The 19,139-nt window shown below is 44.1% G+C and overlaps 1 protein-coding gene across 1 annotated transcript in view; it reads right to left on the reverse strand.

Annotated features, from left to right (window-relative positions):
- Positions 1–19,139, reverse strand: part of SIAE (sialic acid acetylesterase) — a 1,017,559-nt gene that overhangs the window by 503,536 nt on the left and 494,884 nt on the right. The window lies entirely within an intron of this gene.

The raw sequence follows: 19,139 nt of genomic DNA on the forward strand, positions 1-19,139 counted from the left end.
TTTTTGCGTGGGAACACCTCTGCAAGCTTCATCGCGACGTGGGAGATCCATCCTCCAAAGGAGAAGTTCCTAGTCCTCTTCTTTCTTGCAGAACTCCAATCTTCTTCCAACAGGTGGCAGCTTCCTTGCACCCTCAGCTGGCATTTCCAGGGCTCCTGCCCACTCTTGACACTGTCGCGACTATTGGACTTGGTCCCCTTGTCTTACAGGTACTCAGGTCCGGAAATCCACTGTTGTTGCATTGCTGGTGTTTGTTCTTTCTGCAGAATCCCCCTATCACGACTTCTGTGCTCTCTGGGGGTAGTAGGTGCACTTTACACCTACCTTTCAGGGTCTTGGGGTGGGCTATTTTTCTAACCCTCACTGTTTTCTTACAGTCCCAGCGACCCTCTACAAGCTCACAAAGGTTTGGGGTCCATTCGTGGTTCGCATTCCACTTTTGGAGTATATGGTTTGTGTTGCCCCTATACCTATGTGCTCCTATTGCAATCTATTGTAACTTTGCACTGCTTGCATTACTTTTCTTGCTATTACCTGCATAATTTTGGTTTGTGTACATATATTTTGTGTATATATCTTATCCTCATACTGAGGGCACTCAGTGAGATACATTTGGCATATTGTCATAAAAATAAAGTACCTTTATTTTTAGTACTTCTGTGTATTGTGTTTTCTTATGATATTGTGCATATGACACCAGTGGTATAGTAGGAGCTTTACATGTCTCCTAGTTCAGCCTTAGCTGCTTTGCCATAGCTACCTTCTATCAGCCTAAGCTGCTAGAAACACCTCTTCTACACTAATAAGGAATAACTGGACCTGGCACAGGGTGTAAGTACCTCGGGTACCGACTACAAGCCAGGCCAGCCTCCTACATTGACCATAACCCAAAAAGATTCTTGGCACTGGTGGCCAGAGCGGGGAAGAAGGTAGTGAATGTCATAGAAACCTGCATGGGCTCCCCTATTTGGGTTGACCATTTTAGTACACTATATAGCACCTCCGTGGTTGATTCACTGGCTTCCAGGCAGGCGCAAGATGTATTTTCCACTACCCCCTGTGAAATAGGAATTCTGACCCCAGCAGTAAAGAGTATTGGGAGCAATGAAGAGGAACAAGGCACCAAGCCCAGATATGGTGCCAGTGGATCTCTACTGTGAGGCACCCCTTTATTGGGCTAAAATCCTTACTAAAGTTTTCAACGCAGCCCTTGAGGGAATACAGTTTCGCAGTCCTGTAGCTCTGCAGTCTTAGTCCTGATTTATAAGAAGGGAGACCGAGGATGCCTGCCAACTATCGGCCCATCTCTCTGTTAGACGGGGCTAGGAAGGTTCTAGGTAAAGTTCTGCTTCATCGCCTCCAGGGGTGGGTTGACACGCAGGGTGTGATAACAGAAGTGCAAGCGGGCTTTCGTCCCGGCGTTGGAACCATCGACCAGATCATCTGTCTTTACTTGATTGCATATAAGTTCTCAGTAATCAAGAGGTCCTCACTGTACCTGATTTTTATCGATCTGAAAGCTGCCTTTGATTCAATAGATACGTGCAAATTATGGAAATCATTGTTAGGTATAGGAGTTGATGCCCCCCTAGTGAAAGCCATAGTAGCACTGCATTCGGACAACACGGCTAGAGTGAGATACGGAATGTGTGGGGAGTGCATAGACACCTTTCAGGTGCAAAAGCGTGTCCGGCAAGGTTGTGTCTTGGCACCCCTACTTTCCAGTCTCTTCTTGAACGATGTGACCCAATTCTTCTTAGGGGAGCAGCTAGATGTCCCTCTTGTAGCCGGAAGGAGAGTTCCAATACTATTATTAGCGGATGATGCAGTCTTTATGGCACGCACTGAAAATGCGGCCCATAGGCTCCTCGTACGCTTTGTTAAATACTGTGAGGAGAAATCATTAACTATCAATGGTATGAAGCCCATGAGGATGACTTTGCAGCCCTCTCTTAGCCTGTGGAAGAAACGAATGATTAACCATGCCCCAATTGAGGTTACCAAGCACTTCGTCTACCTAGGTGTGCGGTCCTCTGAAAACCTAAGCTGGGACTGCAAAGTTCGAAAGGCAGCCATAGCCCTTAAACAAGCAGCTGGGCAAAACTGAGATTCACGCATAAGGCCAGTGGCCGAAGCATCAGTATTAACCTGGAGATATATGTTCGGAAAGCAGTTGCTGCAGCACTCTGGGGATATACGAATACTAGAGTGCTGCAAGCTGGTGAGAATAACTTTCTGAGAACCCTACTGGGGATGGGGCATGGAACACCCCTGAAAGCCCTCTTTGCAGAATTAAACCTGATATCGATATCGGAGCTAGCAGCCCTAGGGCCAATACTGTACTGGGTGAGGCTAGTTCGTAATCCTAGGACTGCAGTGTACCTAGAAACCTTGGAAGAGGTAATTGCGTACAATGGATCAGTGGGGCCCTCCAGGGAAGCACACGTTAAAAAGACTTTGGGAAACCTCTGGTTGGAGGACTTATGAGCGGACCCGGTTAGTGTAAGCAAGGATACTGTGGGCCTAGTGAAAGATCAGTACCGGGAATTTAACAGGATGAGGGTGTACCAGGAACTTAGGCCTGACTTGATCGCACATTATTATTTTAATAACGTTCACAATATAGTCCGCGAGGCATATTTGGATATGTTGTATCATGATTTGAAGCAGACTCTTTATATAAAATACAGGTTGGGAGTGCTGCCTTTACGAGGCTACCTGGTCCGTACTCGCAGGTTGGCGGCAGGTTTAGAGTTCTACGACTGTACTACTGGGGAGGTAGACAATGTGGCTCATTTTACCCTGGCCTGTAAGAAATTTGATGAGGCAGGGCACCGGTGGCTCCTGCCTCTTTTTAGGTCAAATGGAGCAAACTGCGCTAAAACTGCAAATGCACTTTGAATGAGGTCGGGTAACACAAGCGAACATAACTCGAGCGCTTCATATACATGGGCCACTTGGCCCTGGTTAAGGGAAATGCCAATTAAACTAGGGATGGCTGATCCATAAAATCCTATAAGACCTAATAGGGCCCCAGGTTCTGGTGGTGAGATGGAATTATGGCTCACCCCACACTAGCACAAGGCCTTCCCTTTTTTCATTGCTGCTATTATAAAACGCTGCAAGCACAGGCACTTTCTTCTGAGCTCCCCACCCGCCCCCCACAACCCCCAGTAAAGGGTAGGCACTGACAAGGGGCTGCCCCTTTCTTAAAATGTTCATGGGGGGGATTTAGGGGTTTAATAATTATTTAATGGATGTAGGAGGCAGGCCTAGTTTGTAGTGGGTACCTTGGGTACTTACACCTTATACCAGGTCCAGTCATCCCTTATTAGGGAAGTAGTAGTGTTCTAGCAGCTTAGGCTGACAGAGGTAGCTATAGCAGAGCAGCTTAGGCTGAACTAGGAGACATGCAAAGCTCACGCAATACCACGTATGGTTACACAGTACTTATTCACAAGTAAAGACAATACTGTCTTAAAGGTATTTATTTGGGTGACACAGTACCAAAAATATCTTAGCGACAATACTCCTTCTGGAGGTAAGTATTATACACAATATATACACTAGAAACTAAAATTAGACAAGAAAATAGTCATAGAACAATACAAACAATAGGAAATGTTATAGAATGCAATGGGAGAAAATGGGTCTAGAGGCAACCCAAACCATATACTAAGAAAGTGGCATGCGAATCACGAATTCCCCCCTAGACAAGTGTAGTGTGTGCAGAATCGCTGGGAGAGTAAGAATACAGGTAAAGGTAAAAAAATTACCCCACCCCAGAGCCCAGAAAAGCAGGAGTAAAGTACTGCAAGTTTCCTTAGGACACACTACACCTCGTGATTGGGATTTTGCAGCAACCAACTAAGTCTGCAAAGAACAAATGCTGGATTCCTGGACCTGAAGCCCTGCAAAGGAAGGGGACCAAGTCCAGAAGTCAAAGTTCCAGGAAGGACAGGAGCCCCTGCCAACCCAGAAGAGGGCGCAAAAGAAGAGTCTACGGTTAGTCGAAGACTGCAGGAATGCACCCTAAGAAGATGCCAGCAGGTTCCTATGTGATGCAAAGCATGTCCCACAACGTGAAGATCGTTGAAGATGTGACGTTTTGCGTCAAAATGGCGCTGGATGGACCCAGGAGGGACCTGGGGGCCTCAACTCTGTGTGAGGAGGAAGAGGGGGCTCTCAGCACTATAGCGAGCCCTCAGGATGCCAGCCAGCACCCCCCAGAGTCGCCAGATCCGGGGACAAAGAAGGTGCAAAACGCGGTTGATGCAGCACAACAAAAGAAGGTCCCACGCCGCCGGAGAACAACTCAGAGAGTTGAGCGTCACAGAATGGAGTGCTGGGGACCTGGGCCAGGCTGTGTGCCAAATGAATTTTGCAAATAGTGCACAGAGGCCTCAGGAGGTGAAGAAGACGCAGTGCATGGGGGTACTGTCGCTCCCAGGGAAGGCAAGGTCTTCCATCCTCCAAATTGCGTCAGCAGGACCTCAGGACAGTCTATGTCGATGATGTCCACCCTCTGTGTCCTTAGGCACATGCTTATCGCTGTGAGAGCAGTCCAAGGGTACCAGTCGTCATCTTGGAAGGTGCCTGCTGGAACAGGGGAGCGACTCCATCACTCCACAGGAGATTTCTTCGGTCCTTCTGGTGCAGGATGAAGACACGGATTCCCCAGAGCATGCACACTGTGGAAAATGTTGCAACTGCTGACTTGGAGCTGAGGTTGCAGAAGAAAAGTATCTCTTGGGGATACTTTGTTGCAGTTTCAGCGTTTCTTGGGGCAGGCTCTAGTTGATCGAAGGTCAGAGGATGCTGAAGTAGTTGCAGAAGATTCCTGAAGGAAACTTGCAAGCAGAATCTGAAGAGAACCCACAAGAGAGACCCTAAATAGCCCTGAGAGAGGGATTGGCTACCTTATCAGGTATGGACCTATCAGGAGGGGTCTCTGACATCACCTGCTGGCACTGGCCACTCAGAGGCCTCCAGAGTGCCCCCACACCTTGCAAAGTAAGATGGCTGAAGTCTGGGACACACTGGAGGAGCTCTGGGCACCACCCCTAAGGTGGTGATGGACATGGGAGTGGTCACTCCCCTTTCCTGGGTCCAGTTTCGCACCAGAGCAGGGGACAAATGGTCCCTGAAATGGTGTAGACTGGCTTATGCAAGGATGGCACCATCTGTGCCCTTCAAAGCATTTCCAGAGGCTTGGGGAGGCTACCCCTCCCCAGCCTGTAACACCTATTTCCAAAGGGAGAGGGTGTAACACCCTGCTCTCAGAGGAAGTGCTTTGTTTTGCCTTCCGGGGACTGGGCTGCACAGACCCCAGGAGGGCAGAACCCTGTCTGTGAGGTGGCTGCAGCTGTAGCTGCATTGCAAGCCTCAGAGAGCTGGCCATATTCAGAGTTACCATTGTGAATCTACATATAGGTACTGAACTATCTGTAGTGCACGCGTGTAACGGCGTCCCCGCACTCACAAAGAGAAGTGTGGCACAATTGTTAGAGCGGCAGGCCCTGATGCAGAGATCTGGACCGGGACCAGGGTTCAATTCCCACCTCGGTGGGTCTTGGGCTCAATTGCCTGAGACCAGATAATTCTCGCCTCAGTGCCACTCTGTAACTCTGGGCAATAGCTTGCTTAATCTCCACAACGGCCCTCACAGTGCTTGGATGCCTTGTTTCAACCATGGGCTGTCCAGGAGTGGGCACCTCAAAGGGAAAATCCAGGAGGGGTTCCACAGCGGTATGCGTACAGCACCTTGAGACCCTAACGGGTGAGTAGTGCGCTATACAAGTGCAAAGTTTACCTTTTTTTTTTTTTTTTACAGTTTACAAAGTCACAGGAAATGGCACTGAACTATGTGGGAGCACCTTTGCTAGTGCAAGGGTGCCCTCACACTTAGTAACTTTGCACCTAACCTTCACCAAGTGAAGGTTAGACATAAAGGTGACTTATGAGTTAATTAAATGCAGTGGAAATGGCTGTGAAATAATGTGTGCGTTATTTCATGCAGGCTGCAACGGCAGGCCTGTGCAAGGGTTTGTCTGAGCTCCCTATGGGTGGCAAAAAAATGCTGCAGTCCATTTGGATCTCCTGGAACCCTAATGCCCTGGGTACCTAGGTACCATATACTAGGGACTTATAAGGGGGGTCCAGTGTGCCAACTGAAATTGGTAAATGAAGTCACTAGCCTATAGTGACAAATTTAAAAGCAGAGAGAGCATAAGCACTGAGGTTCTGGTTAGCAGAGCCTAAGTGACACAGTCAAGCACTATACAGACACACACATTAGGCCATAATCTATGAGCACTGGGGTCCTGTCCAGCAAGATCCCAGTGAGACAGGCAAAAACATACTGACATACAGGTAGAAATGGAGTTAACATGCCAATTACGTTGGTACTTTCCTACACTGGACTTATCAGATTAGTGTTGATTGCTGCTAATATGTTTTTAAATTATGATTATGGCTTTATTTGTATTTAAGCACATTGTTGTGCATATTGTTTTATATTATTGGAAGGCTTCTGGGTGATACAATTCAATAAATTAAGAAATACTCAGCATCAATTTTATTTGTCTAGACTTCGCCCGGGCACTGTACGCGTTTTGGTAGCTTTTCCTCTACAATGTGGATGGGCGCAAAATCTTCCTCCATGCCCATGTGATAATACATCACATCAATCTACTGCACATTTTTTGCTATTTTGTGCACTTTATTATTCTGTAAGAAAATAATTTGTACTCCCTTTGTTGAAATAATATAGGCCAAACTCTTATCTTGATGGCCTTAGATTTTTTTATTTAACTGGAATCAGTATTAGCGGGCACTTTTAATAAGAAAGAAATACGTTTAATAGTAGTGCTGAAGACTGCTCGGTACTGATTTTGACGTATGGGTTATTGTAATCTGTTTTCTGTTTTATCTGCTTTTTGTACCTCTTTTAAGCTGCTGCTAATGAATACAATGAGATTTATTTGGCATTTTTACTCGTTTAATCTTTTACATTTTAATAGAGGTTTTATTGTTCTTGCCATTTATGTGTGTATTTATTGTATGCTTTTATGATGTTTTGAAATCGAATAAAGTTTCAATGACTAACTGACTGCGCACTCTGCCCCTACTGCATTTGAAGGTCAGGGCAGAGCGCGAGCAGGTCTGACAAAAGGTTTATTTTTCTAGGTCAAACTGGCAGTTTAAAACTGCACTAAAGGCTGCAGTGGCAGGCCTGAGACATGTTCCAAAAGGGTACTTTACTGAGTGGTAGAAGGAATTCTGCAGGTCTACTAGTAGCATTTCATTTACAGGCTCTGGGTATCGTGGTATCAGGGACTTACAAGTAAATTATGTGTGCCATTTAGGTGTAAGCCATTTTTTCCATGTTTGAGAAATGAAGCAGAAGCACTTTGGTACTGGTTAGCAATGGTAAATTGTATAGAGTACTAAAGCCAACTAAAAGAAATTAAAAAAACTGTGGGGTGAAGGCAAAATGTTTGCGAGTGATGATGCAGAGAAAGCCAAGTCCAATGTCTCTACTTTCAAATGCAGAGTGTTAACATCTAAAATGTGGAAATACTATAAAAAAGTACTGTTTTGATCTGTTTTCACATATTTCCTCCAAGTTCACATGCTTTTTGCAGGTGGGCGTGAGTCCAAAACGTTCAGGGCATTTGTAAACCACTGCTAGTCAGCCCTTTATAGACTTTAGATTATATGATGCTGGTTTACGAGAAGTCTGTTTTCTGTCTAGTTTTACTTTAAAAAGTATATAAACAGGTCTGTAACATGGCTGACAAGATATGAGTTTACTGTCTCCGTTGCCCCAATCCTGGGTTGATATGACAAAAGACATATTGCACCAAAATAATGGAAGACTCTGCTTGGCTAGTACTCTGGTGGACTTAGCTGTATGGCCAGAGAATGAAGACACACACTTGAATAAAGAGAAATGCCCACTTGACAGGAAAATAGCCACGGAGACATCATGGCATCTATACCTGGGATTCAATGGTAAATAGGATAGGAACACCTATCCGAGGGTCCACCGAGAAGCAGAAGACATCAGAGGGTGAGAACACAGTGCTGATATAGTACAGGTGCCTTATCCAGTGCATGACTTGGCGGAAAGTACCACTTTTGCTCTAGAGGCGAAGCTAAGGTGGGGGGTGCAACCCGAGTGGGGGAGCAGTGTTGCCTGGGGACATGCGCCATCAAGGGAGGAGTGCACATGCACGCATAAGAGAGTGATGCACATATCATAGTAAAGAGCAAAGCTTCAGGACTGCATCATGACTGCAGAACATAGTGGGGTCAGTAGCACAAGAGTTACAGGAAAAAGAGTTTGAATCGTGTTTGATGAATGCTGATCACAAATGAAGTGCCAGATATGCAGATGATGAGGATCGGAGGAAAGGTGGTGTAAGCGGCATTCAACACTGCAACAAAATGAAACTAACTTGAATCTCGCTGTAAGCAGGATTTCTGGACCTGTGTCCATCTTGCATGTTACTGTATTAAAGGAAATTGAGTCAGAGTCCTCTTGTGTTCCAAAGAAGGACATGATTGGCAGTCATCAGAGGATCACTGAGATGCCAGTATCTTGCAGAACGAGTGTCAGGTTGGAACTTTGCCTTCTGCTTTTTGCACTGTCTTGCCCATTTGGATTGTGTTTACAATTAGTTAGGATTTCAAGGTCCTGTATACTTGTGGGCGTATATTATATATGGAAAATGTCACTTACCAAGTGTACATCTGTTCGTGGCATGAGACGCTGCAGATTCACATGCTGTGCATTATCCTGCCATCTAGTGTTGGGCTCTGAGTGTTACAAGTTGTTTTTCTTCGAAGAAGTCTTTTCGAGTCACTAGACCAAGGGACTCCTCCCCTTTCGGCTCCATTGCGCATGGGCGTCGACTCCATCTTAGATTGTTTTTCCCGCAGAGGGTGAAGTAGGAGTTGTGTATATAGTAAAGGTGCCCATGCAATGGAGTAAGTATGTGTGTACATAATGTGTCTAAAAGTGATATATATTTACAAATTTACAAATGTTCAAGTTTTATCAACATATAATATATAATTTTCATCAATTTATAACGGCGACAGGCTCCCGGGGAGGCGGGAGGGCGCATGTGAATCTGCAGCGTCTCATGCCACGAACAGATGTACACTGGGTAAGTGACATTTTCCGTTCGATGGCATGTGTAGCTGCAGATACACATATCTAGACTAGTAAGCAGTTATCTCCCCAAAAGCGGTGGCTTAGCCTGTAGGAGTTGAAGTTGTTTGAAATAATGTTCGTAATACTGCCTGTCCTACTGTGGCTTGTTGTGTTGTTAACACATCTACACAGTAATGTTTCGTGAATGTATGAGGCATAGACCATTTGGCTGCCTTACAGATTTGTGTCATAGTTATATTTCCTAGAAAGGCCATTGTGGCGCCTTTCTTTCTAGTGGAGTGTGCCTTTGGTGTAATAGGCAGGTCTCTCTTTGCTTTAACATAGCAAGTTTGAATACATTTCACTATCCATCGGGCAATGCCTTGTTTGGATATTGGATTTCCTGCATGAGGTTTTTGGAAGGCTACAAACAATTGTTTTGTCTTGCGAAATTGTTTTGTCCTATCAATGTAATACATTAGTGCCCTTTTGATGTCTAATGTATGTAATGCTCTTTCGGCTACCGAGTCTGGTTGTGGAAAAAAGACTGGGAGTTCCACTGTTTGGTTTAGGTGGAATGGTGATATAACTTTTGGTAAAAATTTTGGATTTGTGCGTAGAACCACTTTATTTTTGTGTATTTGTATAAAGGATTCTTGTATAGTAAATGCTTGTAGGTGTGATAGCTATTAGGAAGGCTACTTTCCAGGTTAAGTATTACATCTCACAAGAGTGCATGGGTTCAAATGGTGGACCCATGAGTCGTGTTAATACAATATTGAGGTTCCATGAGGGAACTGGTGGTGTTCTCGGTGGTATGATTCTCTTTAGACCCTCCATAAATGCTTTGATAACTGGGATTCTAAAGAGTGATGTTGAATGTGTAATCTGCAGATAGGCAGATATTGCTGTGAGATGTATTTTAATGGATGAAAAAGCTAGCTTCGATTTTTGTACGTGTAATAAGTAGCTTACAATGTTTTCTGCGGACGCATGTAGTGGTTGAATTTGATTATTAGGGCAGTAATAAACAAATCTTTTCCATTTATTTGCGTAACAATGTCTTGTAGTAGGTTTACTAGCTTGTTTAATGACCTCCATACATTCTTGTGTAAGGTCTAAATGTCCAAATTCTAATACTTCAGGAGCCAGATTGCTAGATTAAACAATGCTGAATTCGGGTGTCTGATCTGTTGTTTGTGTTGAGTTAACAGATCTGGTCTGTTTGGTAGTTTGATATTAGGTACTACTGACAGATCTAGTAGTGTTGTGTACCATGGCTGGCGAGCCCATGTTGGTGCTATTAGTATTAGTTTGAGTTTGTTTTGACTCAATTTGTTTATTAGATACGGAAGGAGTGGGAGAGGGGGAAAAGCGTAAGCAAACATCCCTGATCAACTCATCCACAACGCATTGTCCTTGGAGTGAGGGTGTGGATACCTGGACGCGAAGTTTTGGCATTTTGCGTTTTCTTTTGTTGCAAATAGGTCTATTCGTGGTGTTCCCCAGCTTTGAAAGTAAGTTTGTAGCATCTGGGGATGAATTTCCCATTGTGGGTTTGTTGGTGATCTCGACTGAGATTGTCGGATAACTGGTTTTGAATTCCTGGGATGTACTGTGCTATTAGGCGAATGTGATTGTGAATCGCCCAATGCCAAATCTTTTGTGCTAAGAGACACAGCTGTGATGAGTGTGTCCCTCCCTGTTTGTTTAGGTAATACATAGTCTTCATGTTGTCTGTTTTGACAAGAATGTGTTTGTGGGCTATTAACGTTAGAAATGCTTTCAATGCTAGAAACACTGCTAGCAGTTCTAGATGATTTATATGAAGTTGGCTTTGTTGAGCGTCCCATTGTGCCTGTATGCTGTGCTGGTTGAGGTGTGCTCCCCACCCTACCATCGAAGCATCTGTTGTGATTACGGATTGAGGCACAGGGTCTTGGATTGGCCGCCCTTGGTTTAAATTTATAGGATTCCACCATTGAAGCGAGGAGTGTGTTTGGCGGTCTATCAACACTAGATCTTGACGTTGACCCTGTGCTTGCGTCCATTGTGTTGCTAGGCACTATTGTAAGGGTCACATGTGTAGTCTTGCGTTTGGGACAATGGCTATGCATGAAGACATCATGCCTAGAAGTTTCATCACAAACCTCACTTGATAGTGTTGGTTTGGGTGCATGTTTTGTATTACAATGCTTGTACCCTTTGTGGACTTGGAGTGGCAATCCCTTTCTGTGTGTTGATTGTTGCTCCTAAGTATTGTTGTATTTGACACAGTTGTAGATGTGATTTTTGGTAATTTATAGAGAACCCTAGCTTGTGAAGGGTTTCTATGACGTATTTTGTTTTTTGAAGACACTGTTGCTGAGTGCTGGTTTTTATTAGCCAATCATCTAAGTAAGGGAATACGTGCATGTGCTGCCTCCTGATATGAGCAGCTACTACCGCAAGGCATTTTGTGAATACTCTTGGTGCTGTTGTTATCCCAAACGTTAACACTTTGAATTGGTAATGCACGCCTTGGATTACTAACCTTAAGTATTTCCTGTGGGAAGGATGTATGGGTATGTGGAAGTAAGCATCCGTGAGATCTAATGTTGACATGTAGTCCTGTTGTTTGAGCAAGGGAATCACGTCTTGAAGTGTCACCATGTGAAAGTGATATGATTTGATGTAAAGATTCAGTGTTCTGAGGTCTAATTTTGGTCTCAGTGTTTTGTCCTTTTTTGGAATTAGGAAATACAGGGAGTAAACACCTGTTCCTTTTTGATGGTTGGGTACTAGTTCTATTGCTTCTTTTTGTAACAATGCTTGGACTTCTATTTGTAACAGATCCAAGTGTTGTCTCGACATGTTGTGTGCTTTTGGAGGCACATTTGGTGGTAATTGTCGGAATTCTATGCAATAACCATGTTGGATAATGGCTAGGACCCACAAGTCCGTAGTTATGTCTTGCTAATTTTGGTAATAATCTGTGAGTCTCCCCCCCCACAGGTGTTGTGTGTGGGGGGTTTGTGACGTTGGAGTCACTGTTTAGTTTGTGGGGTTTTTGAGCTTTGGAATTTCCCTCTTGGTTCAGGGAACTGTCCACCCCTATATTGTCCTCGAAAACCTGCTCTTTGGTATTGGCTCTGGTATGTGGGCCTGGCCTGTGAGGTGGAAGGTTTAGTGGCTGGGGCCCGAAACCCCCCTCTAAAGTGTGGTTTCCTAAAAGTGCCTCTGCTGTGTGGGGAGTAGAGCGCGCCCATGGCTTTGGCCGTGTCAGTGTCTTTCTTTAGTTTGTCTATAGCTCTATCCACCTCTGGCCCAAACAATTGTTGTCCATTAAAAGGCATATTCAGCACAGCCTGCTGGATCTCTGGCTTAAATCCAGAGGTGCATAGCCATGCGTGTCTCCGAATGGTGACTGCCGTGTTTACTGTTCTGGCGGCTGTGTCTGCTGAGTCCATAGCCGATCTTATTTGGTTGTTGGAGATACTTTGGCCCTCCTCCACAACCTGTTGGGCACGCTTCTGAAACTCTTTGGGAAGGTGTTCAATGAAATGTTGCATTTCGTCCCAATGTGCCCTGTCGTATCTTGCCAGTAGAGCTTGCGAATTGGCAATTCGCCATTGATTGGCTGCTTGTGCTGCCACCCTTTTGCCTGCTGCATCGAATTTCTGACTTTCTTTGTCGGGTGGTGGTGCATCCCCAGAAGTTTGTGAGTTTGCCCTCTTCCGGGCTGCTCATACTACTACTGAATCAGGAGTTAGTTGTTGCGTAATGTAAACAGGGTCAGTAGGGGGAGGTTTATATTTCTTCTCCACCCTAGGTGTGATGGCTCTGCTCTTCACCGGGTCTTGAAACACCTGTTTGGCGTGTTTTAACATGCCTGGTAACATTGGCAAGCTTTGGTATTGGCTATGTGTTGATGACAGGGTATTGAATAAAAAATCATCTTCTATAGGTTCCGAATGTAATGCTACGTTATGGAAAGTAGCTGCCCTGGAAACCACTTGCATATAAGCAGTACTGTCCTCTGGTGGTGATGGCCTTGCCAGGTAACAGTCCGGACTATTATCAGAGACTGCTGCATCGTAGAGATCCCATGCATCTGGGTCATCTTGGCTCATCCCTGTGTGCATTGGTGACTGCATCATTGGGGGTGTTGCTATTGGGGACAGATGTGGTGAGTGCGGTGGCGATGGCTGTGGAGAAAAATGTGGTGGTGTTTTTTCTTTAGCCACCTTTGCTTTTGGCTGTATTTCCGTTTCATGGAATGCGAGCTTCCGCTTCATTTTAATTGGGGGATGAGGTCTTATTTTCCCCGTGTCTTTTTGTAAATGAAGCCTCCTCTGTGTATGGTCTGGCTCTCCCATCTCTAGTTCTTGTCCAAACTTGTGGCCTTGTAGGTGTGAGGAAAGGCTCTGTTCCTCCATATAGGAGCTTTGTTTCGGCTCCGAGGCTGGGTGTTTCAGCACCGAAACCTTCTCAGCAGTCTTTTTAGGCTCCGAAGAAAACCTTTTTTGATTTCGGGGTGCTGATGTCTCGGTGCCGAGTTTGGTCACAGCCGGTATCTCGGTGCCGAGTATATTCTGAGCCAGTATCGCGACCGGAGTCGGATGTCTTCGGCTGCTGTGTGCCCTTTTTCTGTGCCGATGCTTGGTCACCGTGTTTTCGGGTAAAGCCATGGCCTGTCGGCGGTGGCGTCCCCTGGGCCTTCATGATTTTCGAGTGAGTTTTGGCCGGGGATGGTTTACTCACGGTTTATTGCCTCGTCGGCTGCTCACTCTCGGGCTCGTCCGAGTCCGAATCTGGGATGGAGAATGTCTCCTCCTCTTCGACGTTGGGGTGTCCGGCTGGTGTCGACGCCATTTGAAGTCTTCGAGCTCTCTGGTTGTGCAGCGTCTTCTTGGACCGAAATGCCCGACAGGCCTCGCAGGTATCCTCTTTGTGTTCGGGGGACAAACAAAGATTACAGACCAAATGTTGGTCTGTATAAGGATACTTAGAGTGGCATTTGGGGCAGAAGCGGAATGGGGTCCGTTCCATGAGCCTTGAAGATGCACACGGTCGGGCCGACCAGGCCCCGTCGAGGAGTGGAAGGCCCGAAGGGCTGCCGGAGCTCTTCTTTCCTTCGGTGTCGATGTGCTATGTCTATCCCGATACCGATCGCAAACAATACCATCGATTTTTCCGTTTGTTAACTAACCTTTTCGAACCGGAATACGGAGCGAAGAGGAACGCGTCCGAACCCGCTGGCGGAAAAAAAACAATCTAAGATGGCGTCGACGCCCATGCGCAATGGAGCCGAAAGGGGAGGAGTCCCTCGGTCTCGTGAATCGAAAAGACTTCTTCTAAGAAAAACAACTTGTAACACTCCGAGCCCAACACTAGATGGCAGGATAATGAACAGCATGTGAATCTGCAGCTACACATGCCATCGAACATATACATACATATATATGTGTGTGTGCTCTTAATTGTTTATCACATTTGTGTTTTTTTCAGCCACACTCCTATTTTGCACTTAGTGTCTCTCCTGTTTTCATCTCTATCACTGTATATATTGTCATATTCCTTGATTTTCAAGAATGACCTAGTCGAACTCCTGTCCATTGAAAACTCTAGCATGTTTTCAGATTCATATGTGAAAACCAAACTGCATGGATTACAAATTACAATAGTAGTCATTATTGTTCTATATTTCATGGAGTGAACTGCATCAAAGTTTAGAGAAGAAAGGGCTGAGTTAGAGGAATTGTTAATTAAGGTAATTATATAGAAGGACTGTATATTATATTGATGATACAAGGTTCTTTACTATTACGATATTGTGTGTTATATATTTCCACAGTAGTGCAGGAGGAAATGTGCCAAGCCTAGCATCAGTGTTTTCTCTCTCTTTTTCTTACTCTTTTCCCTTCTGTTTGGGCTGCTGTAATTTCTGTCACGACTAGAAGTTATGGTGTCTCTGGGGAGGTGAAAAGAATTAGATTTGTGGAACTCCTGCAGATTGGTGAATCGAAATTTGTGAACTAGAAGGCACTGCCAAGGATGAAAAACTGTCCAACGCTAATAACTACCAACATACAATTTTAGGACATTGTAGGAAATAAAGAAAGAGTGAAAGTGGGGTGGAACCCCTGATAGTTAAAGAGAAGTAGCATGAGAAGAAGGTACATTTGCAGACTACACTGGGATTAAGAGATTGTTAAGAATAGCTGTGAAAAACCTAACCGAGAACAGCTGTATAGCTAAGTGGGCCCGTTTAATAAGAAAGAAGCTGCATTGCCATTGCGGTCACCCCTGTTCTTTGGGAGATGTCACATACTTGAAAACAATGGGAAAGCAGAAAATGACTAAACGATCACAAATTACATTATCATATGATACAGAAAAGGCAGCTTCTTTGGGTACAAGATAGGTGTTATAGCAGTATCATGTTCACTACCCCCGTTACTTTCATCAGCGCACCATTACCTTTTGACGTTTATTCAAACTTTTCCAGCTCCCCACTGTCACTCTTGCAATAAAAAATTTGCCCAAGCTATACATCTTACATGCCACTTTACGCAGTATGGGGTTGACGAAGGGCTGGCTATGTCTAGTACCTGAAATATCACTTTATGTGATCAACATTCTCCTTCACATTAGAAACTCTGAAATGCAACTACAATAAAAAATGAGGCGACTGAATGTATGTTGTGCATTATCCGGACTAAATGTTAACTGTGAAAAAGTATGTCTATTTCTGGTTCACAAGATGGATCTAAATGCCCAGCTGCATTTCGATTCCTTTCCACTAAGGTACTACCGAACCATTAAATACCTGAGAATGCTTCTCGGTGCAATGTTGATGCTCTTACTGTTGTTGATGGACAGGACAAAGTTGTCCAAAATTATCATACTTCCCAAACTTTATATTTCTTCACTAAAGTGTCAGTGGTATTGCCCCACTCTCTTGTCAGAAAACTAGATTCCCTATTAATTTGGAAATATGGTATGCATATGATCTCACTGGATAAGAAGGAGACTCCCGCTTCTGAATGAAGGTTTGGAAGACCTAAATCATGAATATTACTATGTGACAGTTCAATTGAAATAATCAGCGAAATGGGCCCCTACCTCACTAATTCTGGCAGCAAAGTTCATTGTCCAGTGAGACACAGTAATTTACATTGTGGTGAACTGTGTGCGCCAAACAACCCTGACATCCAGTAGGTCTGAAACTATTATCCACAGCTGTGTATTGCTGGAATAGATATCTGTAAATGCAAGACAAAACCTCCATACCCCAGAACTACTGCTGCAGTGTCTGGGAAACGGGGTTGAGCCTCATCCATATTCTGATGCAGACCTGTGGATACAACTCTCATTTGATAAGGTGGGGGAATGCATTAGATGGCACTCAACACTTTTGCAAAGCTGCAAGAGGAATAGGATACATTGAATGTTCCTGGTATTTGAAGGTTATGTGCAACTCTTTGGGAAATGGCAGCATCTGTCACACAGTAGATAGAAACATGCAGGATCACCTTGACATTGGGGGCAGGAAGCAAAATAGTGTCACACTTACACACCAAATATTGGAGTGCTAGGTAGACCACTTACAGGAACAGGACACTTTGAGAAGAATCTGTAGGAAAATAATCTGTATAAGAAAAGAAAGAATAGCAGCCAATGGAGTCTGTGCCCCCAGAAATAGCAGATTTGTTTTGGTAATGGCTCAGGCAATTGTACCAGATGCCACTCCCCCCTGAATATGATAATTTCCACATGATACAAGAATGCACAGTATTGGGTGACTATTGGACAGAGATTATTGTGCAGACTGGTGAGGCTATAGGTAACCGGCTGACTGCTTCCTCAGAAACGTGCCTTTTGGGGGTATTCCCACAGGCAGGAATAAGGAAACAGACAAGTAAATTCTTGGACACACTTCTAGCAAAGTGAAAAATAGCTATGGCATGAAAGTCACCAAAAGTGTTCCTGATCACGTTAACATCCTATGTTAATAAATGGGCATTGACAGGGGTAAACTCCTATCTGCAACATATAGGTACCAGAATGGCTAAGCCTATTGCACTGGAAGTGTCAGAAGAGACCCTATGAACTTACCCAAGAAATTAGATGGTAGGTACCTTGTACAAAGAAGAGGAGTCCCAATCAGGCTTCAGATAACTGACACAACATGGTAGGTCACTCGGACAGATACCTTGATATTGTTGGGGAGGCAGGTGTCAAACGAAGGCTTCATAGAAGCAAACTGAAGTCGCGTATAAGTAAAAGATCAATTCCACTGGATGTCCTACTTCACGTCATCATGCTCAATGATATACTGCATCAATTAAATTATAGTGGTTGTGTGCTGCCTTTAGTAGTTTAAGCAAATAAGTATGTAATCATTGTGAACTATACAGTGCAGACCTTGCTGTATCTTAACATGGAGTTAGTTCAGGTTTTTGACAACAATAAAAGGCTTTTAAGATAGCTTTGTTCAACACTGAAGAAGGCCTATTAGGTTTAGGCAAACTTACAAATAATGTGTGCTGAATTGTCACATATGTTTTTGTGATTCCATTAACAAGCCAGATAATGGATTTGCCAGCTTTCGGTGGCAGATTGCATTCTGTGGAAGCTGGGGATCTGCTCTTCATGTTTAAACAACCTTGCGTGGTTCTGTATCCAAGATGCTGGATAGATACGGTTGCGGCAGCTACAGTGTACTTTCAGAACTCAGAATAAAAGCAGTGTTTACTGTGCTGTGTAACAAATACAGGAGCTCAGTCCAAGCAAAGCCTTACTTGCTCTTTAGACCACCAAGTGTGGAAAAAGTTTAAAATATATAAGGGACTGCGGCAGGTCCAGACAGATAGAATGGGTTGCTGGAGGAGAGCTGAGAGATGGCTCTCCCACTTCAGGACTAATGGCTTAAAGTATGTCGGGGCCGTACAGACCTCTACCAATATATTCTAAAATAGCCAGTCTCTTCGTTTGGGATGTGTAATGAAACACAGTTGGGGTGTATTTAGTAGCTACCCATTCATCCATTTTATACACAGAAATATTGATGATTATGGCAATAATTCTTACATTACTTGTAGGAGAACAATACATAGAGATGTATTATACAATATAAATATTTGTGTCTGATGATTTCAGGGTTCGGGGGTCCATAGTGGTTTGAATGGTCTTTAAGAATATTCATTGTATTTCTAGAGTGGAACCTTGCCATTCTGCAGTACAAAGATGATGCTTTTCTTTTATGTCAATTTAAAGCGCTCCTGATGGCCCGGGAATGGTGTTAATCCCCAGAGATTTTGTTGCTCCTCAACTAGATCCTATCAACAAAATTGCAATGCACGCTGTAAAGCACATTACGCTTTACAGTGAAAAAAGGGACAAAATACTTTTTTTTTTAAATGAGGGTTTTTTTAAAGGCAGGGCCCACTGGAATTATGCAGCAGGGGAGGGCCTAATTATGCGGCAGGAGTGAGTAAATTATGGGGCAAGAAAACACAAATTCTGCAGCTTAATGTGGCATATTTTGTGACAGTAGTACTTCATCGTTTTGTCCTTTTTACACTTGTTAACAGTGTCTGGGCATTGGTTGCACCTCAATAAAACCAGTTTAAGTTTAACTCCCAAATATAGTAAGAATTAACAGTAAGGTGGCCAGTCAACCTCTGCAAACAGCCTTTCACTGCGCAGCTACACGTGTTGCTGCATGTTAAGTAACGTTTGAACCACTTTAGCAAGAAACAACATTTTTTTGTTAAAATTTGCAGATTATGCAGCAGTAGATTATCTGGCAAATTCATAATTATGCAAAAACACCACAGCTACATAATCGCATAATTCCAGTGGCCTGATTAAAGGCTAAAATCAGTGCAGAAGGCAAAATAAAAGGTTACAATCAGTCAATTAGTAATTTAGCCCAAGAAATAGCAAGAAGTGAATAAGCAGAACCAGGCATAGTTCAGCTCTAAAGAAT

Source organism: Pleurodeles waltl, chromosome 3_1 (assembly GCF_031143425.1).
Source record: "Pleurodeles waltl isolate 20211129_DDA chromosome 3_1, aPleWal1.hap1.20221129, whole genome shotgun sequence".
NCBI lineage: Eukaryota > Metazoa > Chordata > Amphibia > Caudata > Salamandridae > Pleurodeles > Pleurodeles waltl.